Source organism: Bos mutus, chromosome X (assembly GCF_027580195.1).
Source record: "Bos mutus isolate GX-2022 chromosome X, NWIPB_WYAK_1.1, whole genome shotgun sequence".
In the NCBI taxonomy this organism is placed as follows: domain Eukaryota; kingdom Metazoa; phylum Chordata; class Mammalia; order Artiodactyla; family Bovidae; genus Bos; species Bos mutus.
The window spans coordinates 2958009-2978851 of NC_091646.1; positions in this window are offsets into that span (position 1 = coordinate 2958009).

The window sequence follows — 20843 nt, forward strand, 5'->3', positions numbered from 1 at the left end:
AAACGTCTTTTAATTTCATGGTTGCAATCACCATCTGCAGTGATTTTGGAGCCCCCAAAAATAAAGTCTGACACTGTTTCCACTGTTTCCCCATCTATTTCCCATGAAGTGATGAGACCAGATGCCATAATCTTCGTTTTCTGAATGTTGAGCTTTAAGCCAACTTTTTCACTCTCCATTTTCACTTTCATTAAGAGGTTTTTTAGTTCCTCTTCACTTTCTGCCATAAGGGTTAGGGATTTCCAAATACAATTATTTGGTTAAATTGCTTCCCTGTGATAAAACACCTCTTTCCTAATAATTATCACTTTTAAATTAGTTTGCTATTTTTTGGTAATATTAGAAGTGTATTATTGGAGAATGTTTTAAATGCTTACCAATGGTATGTTAATATTAATTTCTTTGTTTCTTATTTTTCTTTTTTAAATTTCTTATATTTCTTCTTTTATTTCTTCCTATTTTTTAAATTAATTTACTTTTTTACTTTACAATATTGTATTGGTTTTGCCATACATTGACATGAATCCTCCATGGATGTACATGTGTTCCCCATCCTGAACCCCCTCCCACCTCCCTCCCCATCCCATCCCTCTGGGTTATCCCAATGCACCAGCACTGAGCACCCTGTATCATGCGTTGAAACTGGACTGGCGATTCATTTCACATATGCTAATTTACATTTTTCAGTGCCATTCTCTCATACCATCCCGCCCTCACCCTCTCCCACAGAGTCCAAAAGACTGTTCTATACATCTGTGTCTCTTTTGCTATCTCGCATACAGGGTTATCGTTACCATCTTTCTGAACTCACATATGCATTGGTATACTGTATTGGTGTTTTTCTTTCTGGCTTACTTCACTCTGTATAATAGGCTCCAGTTTCATCCACCTCATTAGAACTGATTCAAATGTATTCTTTTTAATGGCTGATTAATACTCCATTGTGTATATGTACCACAGCTTTCTTATCTATTCATCTGCTGATGGACATCTAGGTTGCTTCCATGTCCTGGCTATTATAAACAGTGCTGCGATGAACATTGGGGTACATGTGTCTCTTTCAATTCTGGTTTCTTTGGTGTCTTTGCCAAACAGTGGGGTTGCTAGGTCATAAGGCAGTTCTATTTCCAGTTTTTTTAAGGAATCTCCACACTGTTCTCCATAGTGGCTGTACTAGTTTGCATTCCCACCAACAGTGTAAGAGGATTCCCTTTTCTCTACACCCTCTCCAGCAATTATTGCTTGTAGCTGCCATTCTGACTGCGTGAAATGGTACCTCATTGTGGTTTTGATTTGCATTTCTTTGATAATGAATGATGTTAACCATCTTTTCATGTGTTTGTTAGCCATCTGTATGTCTTCTTTGGAGAAATGTCTGTTTAGTTCTTTGGCCCATTTTTTGATTGGGTCGTTTATTTTTCTGGAATTGAGCTGCAAGAGTTGCTTCTATATTTTTGAGATTAATTCTTGTCAGTTGCTTCATTTACTATTATTTTCTCCCATTCTGAAGGCTGTCTTTTCACCTTGCTTAGAGTTTCCTTTGTTGTGCAGAAGCTTTTAATTTTAATTAGGTCCCATTTATTTTTGCTTTTATTTCCATTACTCTGGGAGGTGGGTCATAGAGGATCCTGCTGTGGCTTATGTCGTAGAGTGTTTTGCCTATGTTTTCCTCTAGGAGTTTTATAGTTTCTGATCTTCCATTTAGATCTTTAATCCATTTTGAGTTTATGTTTGTGTATGGTGTTAGAAAGTGTTCTAGTTTCATTCTTTTACAAGTGGTTGACCAGTTTTCCCAGCACCTCTTGTTAAAGAGATTGTCTTTTCTCCATTGTATATTCTTGCCTCCTTTGTCAAAGATAAGGTGTCCAGAGGTACATGGATTTATCTCTGGGCTTTCTATTTTGTTCCACTGATCTATATTTCTGTCTTTGTGACAGTACCGTACTCTCTTTATGGCTGTGGTTTGTAGTATAGCCTGAATTCACACAGGTTGATTCCACCAGTTCCATTCTTCTTTCTCAAGTTTGCTTTGGTGATTCGAGGTTTTTTGTATTTCCATACAAATTGTGAAACTTTTGTACTACTTCTCTGAAAAATACCGTTGGTAGCTTGATAGGGATTGCATTGAATCTGTAGATTACTTTGGGTAGTATACTCATTTTCACTATATTGATTCTTCTGATCCATGAACATGGTATATTTCTCAATCTATTAGTGTCATCTTTGATTTTTTTTCACCAGTGTTTTATAGTTTTTTATATATAGGTCTTTTGTTTCTTTAGGTAGATATATTCCTAAGTATTTTATTCTTTTCGTGGCAATGGTGAATGGAATTGTGTCCGTAATTTCTCTTTCTGTTTTCTCATTGTTAGTGTATAGGAATGCAAGGGATTTCTGTGTGTTGATTTTATATCCTGCAACTTTACTATATTCATTGATTAGCTCTAGTAATTTCCTTGTTGAGTCTTTAGGGTTTTCTATGTAGAGGATCATGTCATCTGCAAACAGTGAGAGTTTTACCTCTTCTTTTCCAATCTAGATTCCTTTTATTTCTTTTTCTATACACAGAGATTCACAGAGTTGGGCAGAGAAGAACAGGGGGATGAGGGAGATAGAGGTGACCTGGTGGAGAAAAAGGAGAGTCAAAAAGGGGAGAAAGCAGTCCGGCGAGTTATCTCGCTCCCAAGTAAAAATGGATACTGAAGATTGGTTTCTTAACAGTACAAAATTGATAACAAATACCAAAAAGCAAAGATTAAGAATCTAGAGTAGAGGTTAGATTCTCAAAGTACAATATTAAAAAAAAAAAAACTCACAAAAATTATAATGTATATATATATATATATATATGAAGTTTGCTTTAAAAATAGGGTCTTTTATTTGGCAAGGTAATAGTAGGTTATCAAAATGAAAATTAAAGGAGTAATTGGGGACTTAAAAATTAAAAAAACTAATTTACAAATTGATAATACTAAAAATATATATAGGACTTTCTCTGGAGCTGTTGCAGACAATGTGGGGTCAGTTCATTTACAGATAGTTCCTTGGTCTTGCTTGTACTTCTCAAGATCTATAGGTCCCTTCCTATAGTTGGTGATAACTACAGGGTTTTAATCTATTGCACCTGTCACTTTCAAAGTGTTTCCCTCTGTTTATTTAGCTTCTTCTGTTTGCTAATCTCTTCAGTGTCTAATTTCTGCCCTGACACAAGGAGGGCGGTAGTGGTCATCTTTTTAGACTCACCTGTTCAATCGTGCTGTGGGGAGGGAGGAACACTGCAAACAAATATCACTGGCATGTGCTTACAGTGATTCAGCCACACTGGGTTTGCCCCCGCTCACAGCATGTGTACTTTCCCAGTCTACACTGCTCAGGCTCTAGGTTGCTCTGCCGGGAACTGTCTGATGTGGGCCTTGGGTTGCATCAACTCCCCAGGTCTAAGCCACTCAGGTTCAGGTTCTCCGGTACTCCACAAAGGCGCAGACTTCGTTGGACCTGCGTTTTTGTGCCCGTCCCAGGTCTGGGCAGCTCAGGTGACCAGGTGCTTGGCGAGCATAGTCACCCCCAGTTGAAGGCTGTGACTTATCGCCTCCCCCATCCCAGCCGCTTGGTTTTCTGGGTGTACAATGGGTGTGCCTTCTCACATGTGCTGTGTGTCTCTTCTGGGAGCTGATCTCTGGTTGCGACCCTCCCAGTGGATGTCAACCGTCCAGAATCCCAAGAAGTCTTGGTTAGCAATGAGGTCTGCTTGCAGTTTGGTATAGGATGCCTCTCTGGGGCTGCAATTGCCCCCTCCTGGCTCTGGCTGCCCTCGCCTGCCTGTCTCCGACAGGGGATGGGCCAGTCCACAGCCAGCTAGTTCTGCTCAGTCCTTTGATCTGTGAGCAGGCCTGGCAGTGTCTTAGGTTTGGGCTTTTCACGGGATAGGTGTCCCACAGTCTGGGTTGCTATCTCATGCTAGTTCCCTCAGACTGCCCTTGGGGCATTCAGACCCAGTCCTTACCTAAGCAATGCAGCCCGGGGCTCCCTGTCCAGCACCCACTTGCTAGTGGGGGATGAGAGCGTCTGGGCTGCTGCTCCACTGGAAGTTGCTGTTAGGCACGTAATCTGTCAGTTTTAATCATTTATTTATTTTTTCTCCCAGTTATTTTCCCCTCTGAGATTCCAAGGCTCACCACAGACCCACTGGAGAGAGTGCTTTCTGGTGTTTGGACACCTCTCTTTTTTAAAACTCCCTTCCCAGGACAGATCTCCATTCCTACCTCTTTTGTCTCTCTTTTTATCTTTTATATTTTGTCCTACCTCCTTTCGAAGACAATGGGCTGCCCTTCTGGGTGCCTGATGTCCTCTGCCAACATTCAGAAGTTGTTTTGTGGAATTTGCTCAGTGTTCAAATGTTCTTTTGATGAATTTATGGGGGAGAAAGTGATCTCCCTGTCCTATTCCTCCACCATCTTAGTACTACTTCTTCCTTTCTAATGCTTATACAATTTCTGCTTTAATTGCGTTTATGAAGTCTCACTATTCAGGACCTCATGTACAGTGTTGAAGACAGTTGATCACAGCAGACATCCTTGACTTGTTTTCCAACTCTAAGTTTGTTTTATAGACATTACTCTTACCATGAAAATTTCAAATATATTCTCATCATTATTCATAATACCCTCATGTTGCTTTTTTAATGTAACTTATTTTATTATTTTTTTGACTGTGCTGGGTCTTCATTGCTACACACAGGCTTTCTCTAGTTGCACAGAGTTGGGGCTACTCTCTAGTTGAAATGTTTCTCATTGTGGTGGCATCTCTTGTGGAGCATGGGCTCTAGGGCACTTGGCCTTCAGTAGTTGCAGTGCATGGGCTCAGTAGTTGTGGTGCAAGGGCTCAGTAGTTGTAGCTCATGGGCTCTCAAGCATGGGCTCAGTAGTTGTGGCATATGGGCTTCATTGCCCCAAGGCATGTGGTATCTTCCTGGACCAGAGGTTGAACCAGTGTACCCTGCAGTTCAAGGCAGATTCCACTGGACTACCAGAGAAGTCCTGTGATTTTGTTTTTAAAAATTAAAAACAAAGAATATCAAACTAACCTATGTTTAAAACAATATGATGAACCCTGTACTGCCATTACCCTGTTCTAAGGTTATTAAGATTTTGCCAACTCACTGACCTTATTTTTCTTTTCTTTCTTTTCTTTTCATTGATGAAAAATGTAGAAAATATTCTGACATCATTTTATCCCTATGTATTTTGCAAACCATCTATAAAAATGTAGAATTTTATTTACATAGCCTTTGTGTGCATTATAACACCTAACAATGTAAACATTTTCCTTGGTTTTATCTAACACCCTCGTCATAATCAAATTTGCATAATATTCTCAAACAGTACTTTTGAATTGGTTGTGTTTGAATTCAGATTCAAATTAGCTCCATAATGATATCCTTTATGTCTCACTTAATCTAGAGCAGCCTCCTCTTATTTTTGCTTTAATACCACTGACTAAAGAACAGTAATTCTATAGATTGTTCAGCATTTTGGATATCTGTTTACATTTTTATTATATTATTTAACTTATGAATCTGTGCCTCATGTTTTCAATAAATTATATATATATATGTGGTAAGGCTAGATTAGATTCAAATAATGTTTGGTATTATCCTGTTTGGTATGACAATACCTTCCATACTTATATTGAATATTACTTGCTCTAAAAGTGAAAATAGCCATTTTCTAAGAGTCCTTGGTCCTTGTTTATTTTGATATAAAAATGTATTTTTAAATTATAATTATTTGTGAGCCAAGGATGCTCATATTGTATGTACGTATGAGTGTATGTATATACATGTGTGTGTATATATACATACATAATACATTACTATATGTTTATATGTGCACTATAAGCATTATAGATATAGTAGTATAGTAATAGAGTAATAGTTAAAATTATAGAGTTATTGTGATAATTTTATGATTATGTGGTTATCATATTGACTTGCAATGTTCCAAATATAGCAGGATCATGGAGTTACATTTACAGTAGTATAGTAATACTAATATAGATACAGTATTGGAGTAATAGTTATACTATTGTTATAGTGTTTTATTTTAGTTACAGTGTTGGCATTATAATCATAATTTTATATCTGTATGGTTCAAGTTTATTATTTGTAGTTATGGCTTTTAATTATATTGATAATAATTTTATAGTTAAAATGTTATAGCACTATTACATCACTAAGATTATAGCACTAAAATTATATTTACAGTGATAAAATGATTGTAAGGTTTTATAGTAATTAGCAATTATAATGATAGTGCTATAGATATGCAGTTATAGGTATTAATGATATAGACCTTGTGTCTAGGTTATAGATAGAGTATTAGTAATATGGTTATAGTGTTAGTGTTATAGTTTTCATGGACTTGTTATACTGGTAATGTTACACTTATAAGTATAGTGTTATTTTACTATAGCTATGATCTTATGATCAGAATTAAATTGTTACAGTTATTGTTGTATTTATAAGTTTTGTGATGTGGTTATGGAATCTGGTTACATTTGTAGTCAAAGTTGGAGTTATAGAGTCACAGATTTTGGTAAAAGTTTATAGTTTTAGCATAGTGGTCATTATTTAAGATTTATTATTATATTTACAAAGTGTAATATTCCAGTTAAAAGAATATGCTTATAATCATAGTTATCATTTTATAGTTATATGTATAGTACTAGTGTTATAATGCTATAGATGTAGTTATAATGTTATTAATATAGTCATAGTGTTAGCATTATAGTAATAGTATTATAGGTAAAGCATTATATTTATCATTACAATAGTATAGTTGTACTGTTATAGTCATAATCATAGTTTTATGGTTATAGTGATATTCAGACTGTTGTAATGATAGTTTGATTATAGTTATAATGTTATGGTTATAGTTATATGGTAATAGTCCTTTTGTTTGTTTTGTATACTTTAGTATTGTAGCCATAGGGCTATAGTTATAGTGTCATAATTATAAAATTTAATTATAAAATCAAGATTTTATTTGTAATATTTTAGTTATAATGGAGCATGATTATAATTATAATGATATAGTTATACTGTTACAGTTATAATTATGTGTATGCAGTTATAGTGATAGTCTTAACATTGTAGTGATTATCTTTTTGTTATATCAATAGTTATGATGTTATGGTTATATTTATATTGTTATGGTTATACAGTTGTGTTATGTTTTAGTATTATAGTATTGGATTGTAGTAAGAATGTTATAAAATTTAGTTATAATTATGAAACTGATGTTATTGTGTTATAAAGTTATAGGGCTATAGTTACATTTAGAGTACTAAATCATAGTTATAGTGATGTCATATAGTTATGATGTTATTAATATAGTGCTGGTATAATTATAATACTGTAACTTTATAATGCTATACATATTATAATAATGATATCATAGTATTTATAGTACTGTGGTTATTTTACTATGTTAAATGCATACTTGTTCATGTTATAGGGCCATTCTATATTAATTGATGCAGAGTTGCTATTATGGTTATACTATAGTTATGTGGGTAGTGGTATAGTTATGTTAGATTTAACTAGAGCAGTATACTATAAATTTAGCACTAAATGTAGAGAACTATAACTCTAGCAATAACACTAAAAGTATGTGTTAATGTTAAAGTCATAGAGTATTGCTGAAATAATGATAGTGTTAGACTGATAGTTTTATATTTTTGCTTAGAGTTATAGTTACATTTATAAAGTTTTAGGCATACTGGTCAGGAAGATCCCCTGGAGAAGGGAATGGCTACACACTCAAGTATTCTTGCTTGGAGAATTCCACGGACAGAGGAGCCTGTTGGACTACAGTCTATGGGGTTACCAAGAGTCAGACACGACTGAGTCACTAACACTATATATTACACAAACAGTAATAATTTTATTATGATAGTTATAGTGATAAGGTAGTAATCATAATGCTATAGAAATGAATATGGTGCTAGTGATATACAATGTTCATGTAATAAAGTTCAGTGTTATAGTTGTAATTATGGTGTTATAGTCATAAATATTGTATTATAGTGTATATTATAGTTGTAGTTATAATGGAGGCATACTAGTGAAACAGTTATTGTTTTATAATTAACAACGTAGTGAGAGTGAGAGGGTTATTATATCAGTGGTACAAATAGTATTATGCTCTACTGATAGAAGTAACAGCATAGCTTTCATGTTTTGGACACAATACTCATGACTATCAGTTCAGTTCAGTTCAGTCACTCAGTCATGTCTGATTCTTTGTGACACCATGAACTGCAGCACTCCAGGCCTCCCTGTCCATCACCAACTCCCGGAGTTCACCCAAACCCATGTCCATTGAGTCGGTGATGACCTCCCACCATCTCATCCTCAGTCGTCCACTTCTCCTCCTGCCGTCAATCTTTCCCAGCATCAGGGTCTTTGCAAATGAGTTAGCTGGTCACATCAAGTGACCAAAGTATTGGAGTTTCAGCTTCAATATCAGTCCTTCCAACGAACACCCAGGACTGATCTCCTTTACGATGGAATTGTTGGATCTCCTTGAGTCCAAGGGACTCTCAAGCGTCTTCTCCAACACCACAGTTCAAAAGCATCAGTTCGTTGGCGTTCAGCTTTCTTCACAGTCCAACTCTCACATCCATACATGACCACTGCTAAACCATAGCCTTGACTAGATGGACCTTTGTTGGCAAAGTAATGTCTCTGCTTTTTAATATGCTATCTAGGTTGGTCATAACTTTCCTTCCAAGGAGTAAGCATCTTTTAATTTCATGGCTGTAGTCACCATCTGCAGTGATTTTGGAGCCCACCAAAAATAAAGCCCGACACAGTTTCCACTGTTTCCCCATCTATTTCCCATGAAGTGATGGGACCAGATGCCATGATCTTCGTTTTCTGAATGTTGAGCTTTAAGCCAACTTTGTTACTCTCCTCTTTCACTTTCATCAAGAGGCATTTTAGTTCTTCTTCACTTTCTGCCATAAAGGTGGTGTCATCTGCATATCTGAGGTTATTGATATGCAGATGACATGCAGGTTATTGATATGCAGATATGCAGATATCCTGGCAATCTTGATTCCAGCTTGTGCTTCTTCCAGCCCAGTGTTTCTCATGATGTACTCTGTATATAAGTTAAATAAGCAGGGTGACAGTATTCAGCCTTGACATACTCCTTTTCCTATTTGGAACCAGTCTGTTGTTCCATGTCCAGTTCTACTGTTGCTTCCTAACTGCATATAGGTTTCTCAAGAGGCAGGTCAGGTGGTCTGGTAGTCCCATGTCTTTCAGAATTTTCCACAGTTTATTGTGATCCACACAGTCAAAGGCTTTGGCATGGTCAATAAAGCAGAAATAGATGTTTTTCTGGAACTCTCTTGCTTTTTTGATGATCCAGGAGATGTTGGCAATTTCATCTCTGGTTCCTCTGCCTTTTTCTAAAACCAGCTTGAACATCTGGAAGTTCACGATTCACGTATTGCTGAAGCCTGGCTTGGAGAATTTTGAGCATTACTTTATTAGCGTGTGAGATGAGTGCAATTGTGCAGTAGTTTGAGCATTCTTTGGCATTGCCTTTCTTAGGGATTGGAATGAAAACTGACCTTTTCCAGTCCTGTGGCCAATACTGTGTTTTCCAAATTTGCTGGCATATTGAATATAGCACTTTCACAGCATCAACTTTCAGGATTTGAAATAGCTCAACTGGATTTCCATCACCTCCACTAGCTTTGTTCATAGTGATGCTTTCTAAGGCCCACTTGACTTCACATTCCAGGATGTCTGGCTCTAGGTCAGTGATCACACCATCATGATTATCTGGGTTGTGAAGCTCTTTTTTGTACAGTTCTTCTGTGTATTCTTGCCACTTCTTCTTAATATCTTCTTCTTCTGATAGGTCCATACCATTTCTGTCCTTTATCGAGCCCATCTTTGCATGAAATGTTCCCTTGGTATCTCTAATTTTCTTGAAGAGATCTCTAGTCTTTCCCATTCTATTGTTTTCCTCTATTTCTTTGCATTGATCGCTGAGGAAGGCTTTCTTGTCGCTTTGCTATTCTTGGAATTCTGCATTCAGATGGTTATATCTTTCCTTTTCTCCTTTGCTTTTTGCTTCTCTTCTTTTCATAGCTATTTGTAAGGCCTCCCCAGACAGCCATTTTTCTTTTTTGCATTTCTTTTCCATGGGGATGGTCTTGATCCCTGTCTCCTGTACAATGTCATGAACCTCAGTCTATAGTTCATCAGGCACTCTGTCTACCAGATCTAGTCCTTTAAATCTCTTTCTCACTTCCACTATATAACCATAAGGGATTTGATTTAGGTTATACCTGAATGTTCTAGTGGTTTTCCCTACGTTCTTCAATTTAAGTCTGAATTTGGCAATAAGGAGTTCATGGTCTGAGCCACAGTCAGCTCCCAGTCTTGTTTTTGCTGACTGTATAGAGCTTCTCCAGCTTTAGCTGTAAAGAATATAATCAATCTGATTTCAGTGTTGACCATCTGGTGATGTCCATGTGTATAGTCTTCTCTTGTGTTAGGTTGTTTATTTGATATTTTTCTTGTTTCTTGATATGTGATTGTATTGCTATAACGTCTTAGAACAGCTTTTGCTGCATCCCAGAGATTTTAAGTTGGCTTAAAGCTCAACATTCAGAAAACGAAGACCATGGCATCTTGTCCCATCACTTCATGGGAAATAGATGGGGAAACATTGGAAACAGTGTCAGATTTTATTTTTTGGTCTCCAAAATCACATAGCGTATTCAAAAGCAGAGGCATTACTTTGCCAACAAATGTCCATCTAGTCAAGACTGTGGTTTTTCCAGTGGTCATGTATGGATATGAGAGTTGGACTGTGAAGAAAGCTGAGCACCGAAGAATTGATGCTTTTGAACTGTGGTGTTGGAGAAGACTCTTGAGAATCCTGTGGACTGCAAAGAATTCCAAGCAGTCATTCTAAAGGAGATCAGTCCTGGGTGTTCATTGGAAAGAGTGATGCTAAAGCTGAAAGTCCAATACTTTGGCCACCTCATGTGAAGAGTTGACTCATTGGAAAAGACCCTGATGCTGGGAGGGATTGGGGGCAGGAGGAGAAGGGGACAGCACAGGATGAAATGGCTAGATGGCATCACCAACTCGATGCACATGAGTTTGGGTGAACACTGGGAGTTGGTGATGGACAGGGAGGCCTGGCGTGCTGCAATTCATGGGGTCACTAAGAGTCAGACACGACTGAGAAACTGAACTGACTGAACTGAACAGATCTATAACAAATGTAAAAATTCTAGTTTTAAGATCCTTCACCTGGAGGAGGAAATGGCAATCCATTGCAGGATTCTTGCCTGGAAAACCTCATGGACCAAGAAACCTGGCAGTCTACAGTGCATGGGGTCGCAAAGAGACAGACACACCTAAAGTGACTTAGCATAGTGCAGCACAGCACACGAGTATATCTAAGTGTAATCACCTAAAAAATTATCACCTACAATTTTGCTTTAAAAATAGTGAAGTGTGCTGAGATTTTTGTATATTCTAATTTATAGGGAATCTTGTGTATCACTTCAGAATGAATTCAGAATTCATAACTATTGAGGAGATTATTAAAATGTAACAAAAAATTATGCCTCAGAGACAACTATTTTTTTTTCAGGAAAGACAATATGATGGCTAGATTGAGAAAGGGAAAGAGACACACAGCCAAAAGACATATGATTAAGTTATGAAAATATAGAAGTTAAGTTAAATTCTTTTTCAAAGACCAAAAAATTAAGGCTAAGAAACATAAGGAGCTTGATTAGTAGGAGAATGACTTGGCTGCAGGCTTCACAAAAAGATAGCATGTGTTTCACTCCAGTGAAGTTAATGTGAATACCCATATTACTGAGAAAGCTGTCATATCTTGATTTATTTATTCTCTATTCTCATTCACTACAATCAATTTGGTTCCTCCCCAATGATTCGTAGTAGAGAAGGAAAGAAGAACTCTTAGGATAATAAGTTGATGACAAGAACCATAAGATATTTTTAAGGACCTGTATGTGTGCTAAGTTGCTTCAGTTTTGTCGAACTCTTATGGACCATACCCTGTCAGACTCCTCTGCCCAGGGATTCTCCAGGAAAGAATACTGGAGTAGGTTGCCATGTCCCCGTCCAAGCGATCTTCCTGATCCAGCGATCGAACCCACGTCTCTGATGTCTCCTGCATTGGCAGGCAAGTCCTTTACCTCTAGCACCACCTGCAAAGCCCTTTTAGAGGACAGATTTAAAACACACATATGCACACACACAACCATTGAGAGACTTCCCTGGTCATCCAGTGGCTGGGACTCTGAGCTCCCAGTGCAGGGGTCCCAGGTTCAATCTTTGGTCAGGGAACTGGATCCCACATTCCCCAAGTAAGATACCACATGCCTTAACTGATACCCAGCACAGGCAAATAAATAAATAAAATTAAATAAAAACAACCATTGAGATATAGTTCATATACTGTAAAATTCATCCATTTCAAGTATGCAATTTGATGGATTTCAGTATATTCACGGAGTTGAGTAACCATCAGCCATCACCAAAATAGATTTTAGAACATTGTTACCACCCCAAGAAGAAATCTCACAACCTTTACTCATCAAGCCCAATACCTCATTCTCCCAAACTCTAGGAAAATTCTTATATACTCTTTCTCTATAAAGTTCCATGCTTTGGATATTTCATATAAATAGAATTATACACCATGTGATTTTTTTTGTGACAGGCATTTTACTTAGCTTATTTTGAGGCTCATCCATGTTGTAGCATATATCAGCAATTCATTATTTTGAATATACATTGGATATATATATATATAATACTTTAAATATATATAATATATATATTCACTTTGAATATACATATATATAATACTCCATTGTATTGATATACCAGTTTTATCCATTTATCATGTAACAGACATTTGGGTTGTTTCCACCTTTTGGCTATTATGAGTAATGCTGCAGCAGACACTAAATAAGTTTTTGTGTGAATTTCTATTCTCATTTCTCTTGGGTATATACTTTGAAATTGAATGACTGAGTCATATGGAATTTCTGTGTAATTTTTAAAGAAACTTTCATGTATATTTCAAAAGTGGATATATTAATTATATTTCTGCAAGCAATTTCTCTATATCCTTTCTAATATTTATTATCATTCTTTTCATTATTACCATTCTTATAGTATCTGGCAGTATCTTATTTTTTTAGATGAGGTAAAACTGGTGTATAACATTATGTTAGTTTCAGGTATACAACATCATAATTGGATATTTATATATACTAGAAAGTGATCACCACGATAAATCTAGCTACCATTTGCCATCCTAAAATTGACTCTCCTCATCCATTTTGGCAGTCCCCAACTCTCTTCTCCACTAGCAATCACCAGTGTGTTCTCTATATGTATGAGTTATGTTTTATTTGTTAATTTGTTTTGTTGTTCAGATTGCACATATAAGTGAAATTATAAAGTATTTGTATTTATTTATCTGACTTATTCACTCAGCATAATACCCTCAAAGTCCATCCATATTGTTGCATATATTAAGATTTCCTTCTTTCTTTAAGAAAACATTTATTTTTGGCTGTGCTGGGTCTTTGTTGATGTACATTGGCTTTCTTTAGTTGTGGCAAGTGGGACTCCTCTCTAGTTGCAGTGCATGGGCTTCTCCTTGTGGTGGCTCCTCTTGTTTATTTCTTGTTAACAGGCTCTAAGTTGTACAGACTTCAGAAGTTGTGGCATATGGGCTTAGTAGATGTGGCACACGGGCTCCAGAGTGCATGGGCTTCAACAGTTGTGGTGCATGGGTTTTGTTGCCCCATAGCATGTGGATTCTTCCCAGAACAGGGATTATGTCCTCTGCATTGGCAGGTGGATTCCCAACCACTAGACCACCAGGGAAATCCAAGATTTCCTTCTCTTATATAGCTATGTAGTATTCCAATTTATATGTGAATTTGTATATGTATATATACATTTGTATCCACTCATCTTTTGATGGATATTTAGATTTCTTCCATATGATTCCATATGTTAGCTATTGTAAATAATGCTGTAGTGAACATTGAGGTGCATATGTCTTTTTGAATTAGTGGTTTTGTATTTTAAATAAATATGCAGAAGTGAAATAGATCATAGTGTAGACCTATTTTAATTTTTTGAGGAATTTCTGTTCTGTTTCCATAATGGCTGCACCAATTTACATTCCCACCAAGAGTTGTATGAAGGTTTCCTTTTCACATATTTTTATCAAGAGTGGTTACTTTTTGACTTTGATAATAGCTATTCTAACAGGTCTGAGGTGATATCTCATTATGATTTTGATTTTCAGTACCCTAATAATTAGCTTTGTTGAAAATATTTTCATGTGAATGTTGGCCATCTGTATGTCTTATTTGGAAAAGTATCTTAAGAACTGCTGTCCGTTTTTTTTTTTTTTTTTTTCCCTATTGAGTTTTTTGGTTCTTTATATTTTTCAGATATTAAACTCTTAATGGATATATAATTTGTAAATATTTTCTCAATTAAGTAGGTTATCTTTTTATTTTATTGGTGACTTCCTTGGTCATGCATAAGCATTTTAGTTAGATGTACCTTCACTTGTTTACTTTTGCTTATGTTGCCTTTACTTTGGGAGCCAAACTGCAAAATTAAATGCTAAATCAATGTTAAGAAACTCACCACCTATATTTTCTTCAAAGAGTTTTTCAACTTTAAGATTACATTAAAGTCTATAACCTACTCTAGTTAATTTTTGTGTATGGTGTAAGATAGTGGCCTAGTTTCATTCTTTTGTGTGTGGCTGACCAGTATTCTCAACATAATTTGTTGAAGGAAATATCCATTCCCAATGGTATAGTCCTTCATCTTTTGTTGGAAATCGTTGTTGTTTTTCAGTCGCGAAGTTATGCCTGACTCTAAAGCACGCCAGTTTTTACGCCATTACCATACTGTTTTGACTACTATAGCTTTGTATTTTAGTTTAAAATCAGGGATTGTGATACCTATAGCTTAGTTCTTCTTTCTCAAGATTGTTTTGACTATTTGAGACCTTTTTTTAATCCCATACAAATTTCAGATTATTTGTTCTTCTGTGAAAAATGCCATTGGAATTTTGTCATGGATTGCATTAAATCTATAGATTGCTTTGAAAACTATGGACATTCCAACAATATTAATTCTTCCAATCCATGAGCATGAGATATATTTTCATTTGTGTCTTCTTTGATTTCTTCCATCATTTTCTTATAGTTTTCATTGTAGATATTTTTCACCTTTTTGGTTAAATTTATTCCTAGTTGTTATATTATTCATTTTGATTTAATTATAAATTAATATTTTCCTTAATTTCCCTTTCTAATAGTTTATTATCAGTGTATAGAAATGAAAGATATTCTGTATATTAATCTTGTGTTCAGCAACTTTACTGAATTTATTGATTGATTCTAACAGATTTTTGGTGGAGATTTTAAGGTTTTTAATATATTATGTCATCTGCAAATAGTGACAGTTTTACTTCTGCCTTTCCAATTTGAATGCCTTTTGTTTCTTTTTCTTATCTAATTTCTATTACTAGGAATTCGAATATCATATTGAGTGTAATTGGTATGAGTGGGTATCTTTGTTTTTTTTCCTGATCTTAGGGGGATAGCTTTAAGCTTTTCTCATTTATTAAATTGTTGATGTATTATGTATTGATTATAGCAAAGATGCATCCTCTAAAAAGCCCTTTGTAAATAAAGCACAAGAGATATCTGAGGTTATACCTATGATATTTTATTTTTTTATTCTACAACATTGCTGATACTTTTTGGTGGAGTCCTTTGTATTTTCTATGTGCCAGACCACATTATCTGCAAATACTTAAAATTTCACTTCTTTGCTAATCTGGATATTTTTTAGTTTATTTATTTTTTTAATTTTTTAGTTTATTTGCTTGACTAGTATCCCTAGTTCAGTGTACAGTATAATGTTGAGTAAGAAGGGTGAGAATGGATGTCTCATTCTATTCCCAATATGTGGCAAAGAATCAGTCTGTCACTATTAAGTATAATTGTAGCTGTGAATTTTTTCATAGATGCCCTTTATGAGGGTGAGGAGTTCATTTCTATTAGTTGTTTTTGAATGTTTCTATCATGAAGGATGTTGAGTTTTGACAAATTCTTTTTTTGCTGTCTATTGAGATGATTATGTGATTTTTGTCCTTTATTCTATTAATATAATTTACTGTACTGATTAATCTCCTCATTTTGAACCAACTGTGCATCACTTTAATAAATTCCACTTGGTCACAATATATAATTCTATTTATATGTGATTTTATTCAGGATAGCAACATGCAAAATAATGAAGTCATATTTTACTTCACACAATATACAAAAAATAAATAAGTATAAATTAGGACCTAAATTTATGATTTAAAATTGTAAAACACAAGAAAACATATGGGTAAATCTTCATGAAATTATATTTGTCAATATATTCTTAGATATGACTCAAATAGCACTAACAACAAAAGGCAAGATAGATAAATTCTAGTTCATCAAGCATACAAATACTTGTGATTTAAAAGTTACTATCAAGAAATTGAATAGATAGTGCACAGAATAGGGAAATATTTGAAAATCATGTATCTAATAAAATATTTCTATCTAGCATCTATAAAGAACTGTCACTACTCAATAATTAAAATGTAAAATTATCTTAAAATGGACTAAGAAACTGAATATATACTTCTCCAAAGAAAATATACTAGTGGCCAATAAGCAAACAAAATGTTTCATGTCATTAGTTATCAAGGAAATAGAAATCCCAAAAACAGAGATGCCACGTCACACCTGCTATGATGCCTAGAATTTTAAATGTCAGATACTAATTAGTGTTGGGAAGCATATGAAAAATTAGTGACTCTCCTACACTTCTCTTTGCAATGTAAAATGCCTGATATTTTGAAAAACAGACTCAGAGTTCCTGAAATGATTAAAGACAGTTTTACCATGTGACTCAACTTTTTAATTTCTAGTTATATAACCAAGGGAAATGAAAACATAAGTCTCTATGGCTGAATGGATACAAAAACAAGACCCCTATATATGTTGTCTACAAGAGACCAACCTCAAAACAGGAGACACATACAGACTGAAAGTGAAGGGCTGGAAAAAGATTTTCCATGCAAATAGGGACCAAAAGAAAGCAGGAGTAGCAATACTCATATCAGATAAAATAGACTTTAAAACAAAGGCTGTGAAAAGAGACAAAGAAGGTCACTACATAATGATTAAAGGATCAATCCAAGAAGAAGATATAACAATTATAAATATATATGCACCCAACACGGGAGCACCGCAGTATGTAAGACAAATGCTAACAAGTATGAAAGGGGAAATTAACAATAACACAATAATAGTGGGAGACTTTAATACCCCACTCACACCTATGGATAGATCAACTAAACAGAAAATTAACAAGGAAACACAAACTTTAAATGATACAAAAGACCAGTTAGACCTAATTGATATCTATAGGACATTTCATCCCAAAACAATGAATTTCACCTTTTTCTCAAGCGCACATGGAACCTTCTCCAGGATAGATCACATCCTGGGCCATAAAGCTAGCCTTGGTAAATTAAAAAAAATTAAAATCATTCCAAGCATCTTTTCTGACCATAATGCAGTAAGATTAGATCTCAATTACAGGAGAAAAATGATTAAAAACTCCAACATATGGAGGCTGAACAACACGCTGCTGAATAACCAACAAATCACAGAAGAAATCAAAAAAGAAATCAAAATTTGCATAGAAACGAATGAAAATGAAAACACAACAACCCAAAACCTGTGGTACACTGTAAAAGCAGTCCTAAGGGGAAAGTTCATAGCAATACAGGCACACCTCAAGAAACAAGAAAAAAGTCAAATAAATAACCTAAGTCTACACCTAAAGCAACTAGAAAAGGAAGAAATGAAGAACCCCAGGGTTAGTAGAAGGAAAGAAATCTTAAAAATTAGAGCAGAAATAAATGCAAAAGAAATAAAAGAGACCATAGCAAAAATCAAGAAAAACAAAAGCTGGTTCTTTGAAAGGATAAATAAAATTGACAAACCATTAGCCAGACTCATCAAGAAACAAAGGGAGAAAAATCAAATCAATAAAATTAGAAATGAAAATGGAGAGATCACAACAGACAACATAGAAATACAAAGGATCATAAGAGACTACTATCAACAATTATATGCCAATAAAATGGACACCGTGGAAGAAATGGACAAATTCTTAGAAAAGTACAACTTTCCAAAACTCGACCAGGAAGAGATAGAAAATCTTAACAGACCCATCACAAGCACGGAAATTGAAACTGTAATCAAAAATCTTCCAGCAAACAAAAGCCCAGGTCCAGATGGCTTCACAGCTGAATTCTACCAAAAATTTAGAGAAGAGCTAACACCTATCCTGCTCAAACACTTCCAGAAAATTGCAAAGGAAGGTAAACTTCCAAACTCATTTTATGAGGCCACCATAGGCCACCTAATACCAAAACCTGACAATGATCCCACAAAAAAAGAAAACTACAGGCCAATATCACTGATGAACATAGATGCAAAAATCCTTAACAAAATTCTAGCAATCAGAATCCAACAACACATCAAAAAGATCATAAACCATGACCAAGTGGGCTTTATCCCAGGGATGCAAGGATTCTTCAATATCCGCAAATCAATCAATGTAATACACCACATTAACAAATTGAAAAGTAAAAACCATATGATTATCTCAATAGATGCAGAGAAAGTCTTTGACAAAATTCAACACCCATTTATGATAAAAACTCTCCAGAAAGCAGGAATAGAAGGAACATACCTCAACATAATAAAAGCTATATATGACAAACCCACAGCAAACATTATCCTCAATGGTGAAAAATTGAAAGCATTTCCGCTAAAGTCAGGAACAAGACAAGGGTGCCCACTTTCACCATTACTATTCAACATAGTTTTGGAAGTTTTGGCCACAGCAATCAGAGCAGAAAAAGAAATAAAAGGAATCCAAATTGGAAAAGAAGAAGTAAAACTCTCACTGTTTGCAGATGACATGATCCTCTACATAGAAAACCCTAAAGAGTCCACCAGAAAATTACTAGAGCTAATCGATGACTATAGTAAAGTTGCAGGATATAAAATCAACACACAGAAATCCCGTGCATTCCTATACACTAATAATGAGAAAACAGAGAGAGAAATTAAGGAAACAATTCCATTCACCATTGCAACACAAAGAATAAAATACTTAGGAATATATCTACCTAAAGAAACTAAAGACCTATATATAGAAAACTATAAAACACTGGTGAAAGAAATCAAAGAGGACACTAATGGAGAAATATACCATGTTCATGGATTGGAAGAATCAATATAGTGAAAATGAGTATACTACCCAAAGCAATTTATAGATTCAATGCAATCCCTATCAAGCTACCAACAGTATTCTTCACAGAGCTAGAACAAATAATTTCACAATTTGTATGGAAATACAAAAACCTCAAATAGCCAAAGCGATCTTGAGAAAGAAGAATGGAACTGGAGGAATCAACCTACCTGACTTCAGGCTCTACTACAAAGCCACAGTCATCAAGACAGTATGGTACTGGCACAAAGACAGAAATATAGATCAATGGAACAAAATAGAAAGCCCAGAGATAAATCCACGCACATATGGACACCTTATCTTTGACAAAGGAGGCAAGAATATACAATGGATTAAAGACAATCTCTTTAACAAGTGGTGCTGGGAAAACTGGTCAACCACTTGTAAAAGAATGAAACTAGAACACTTTCTAACACCATACACAAAAATAAACTCAAAATGGATTAAAGATCTAAACGTAAGACCAGAAACTATAAAACTCCTAGAGGAGAACATAGGCAAAACACTCTCTGACATACATCACAGAAGGATCCTCTATGACCTACCTCCCAGAATAGCGGAAATAAAAGCAAAAATAAACAAATGGGACCTAATTAACCTTAAAAGCTTCTGCACATCAAAGGAAACTATCAGCAAGGTGAAAAGACAGCCTTCAGAATGGGAGAAAATAATAGCAAATGAAGCAACTGACAAACAACTAATCTCAAAAATATACAAGCAACTCCTACAGCTCAACTCCAGAAAAATAAATGACCCAATCAAAAAATGGGCCAAAGAACTAAATAGACATTTCTCCAAAGAAGACATACAGATGGCTAACAAACACATGAAAAGATGCTCAACATCACTCATTATCAGAGAAATGCAAATCAAAACCACTATGAGGTACCATTTCACACCAGTCAGAATGGCTGCTATCCAAAAGTCTACAAATAATAAATGTTGGAGTGGGTGTGGAGAAAAGGGAACCCTCTTACACTGTTGTGGGAATGCAAACTAGTATAGCCACTATGGAGAACAGTGTGGAGATTCCTTAAAAAACTGGAAATAGAACTGCCTTATGATCCAGCAATCCCACTGCTGGGCATACACACTGAGGAAACCAGAAGGGAAAGAGACACGTGTACCCCAATGTTCATTGCAGCACTGTTTATAATAGCCAGGACATGGAAGCAACCTAGATGTCCATCAGCAGATGAATGGAAAAGAAAGCTGTGGTACATATACACAATGGAGTATTACTCAGCCATTAAAAAGAATTCATTTGAATCAGTTCTAATGAGGTGGATGAAACTGGAGCCTATTATACAGAGTGAAGTAAGCCAGAAGGAAAAACACCAATACAGTA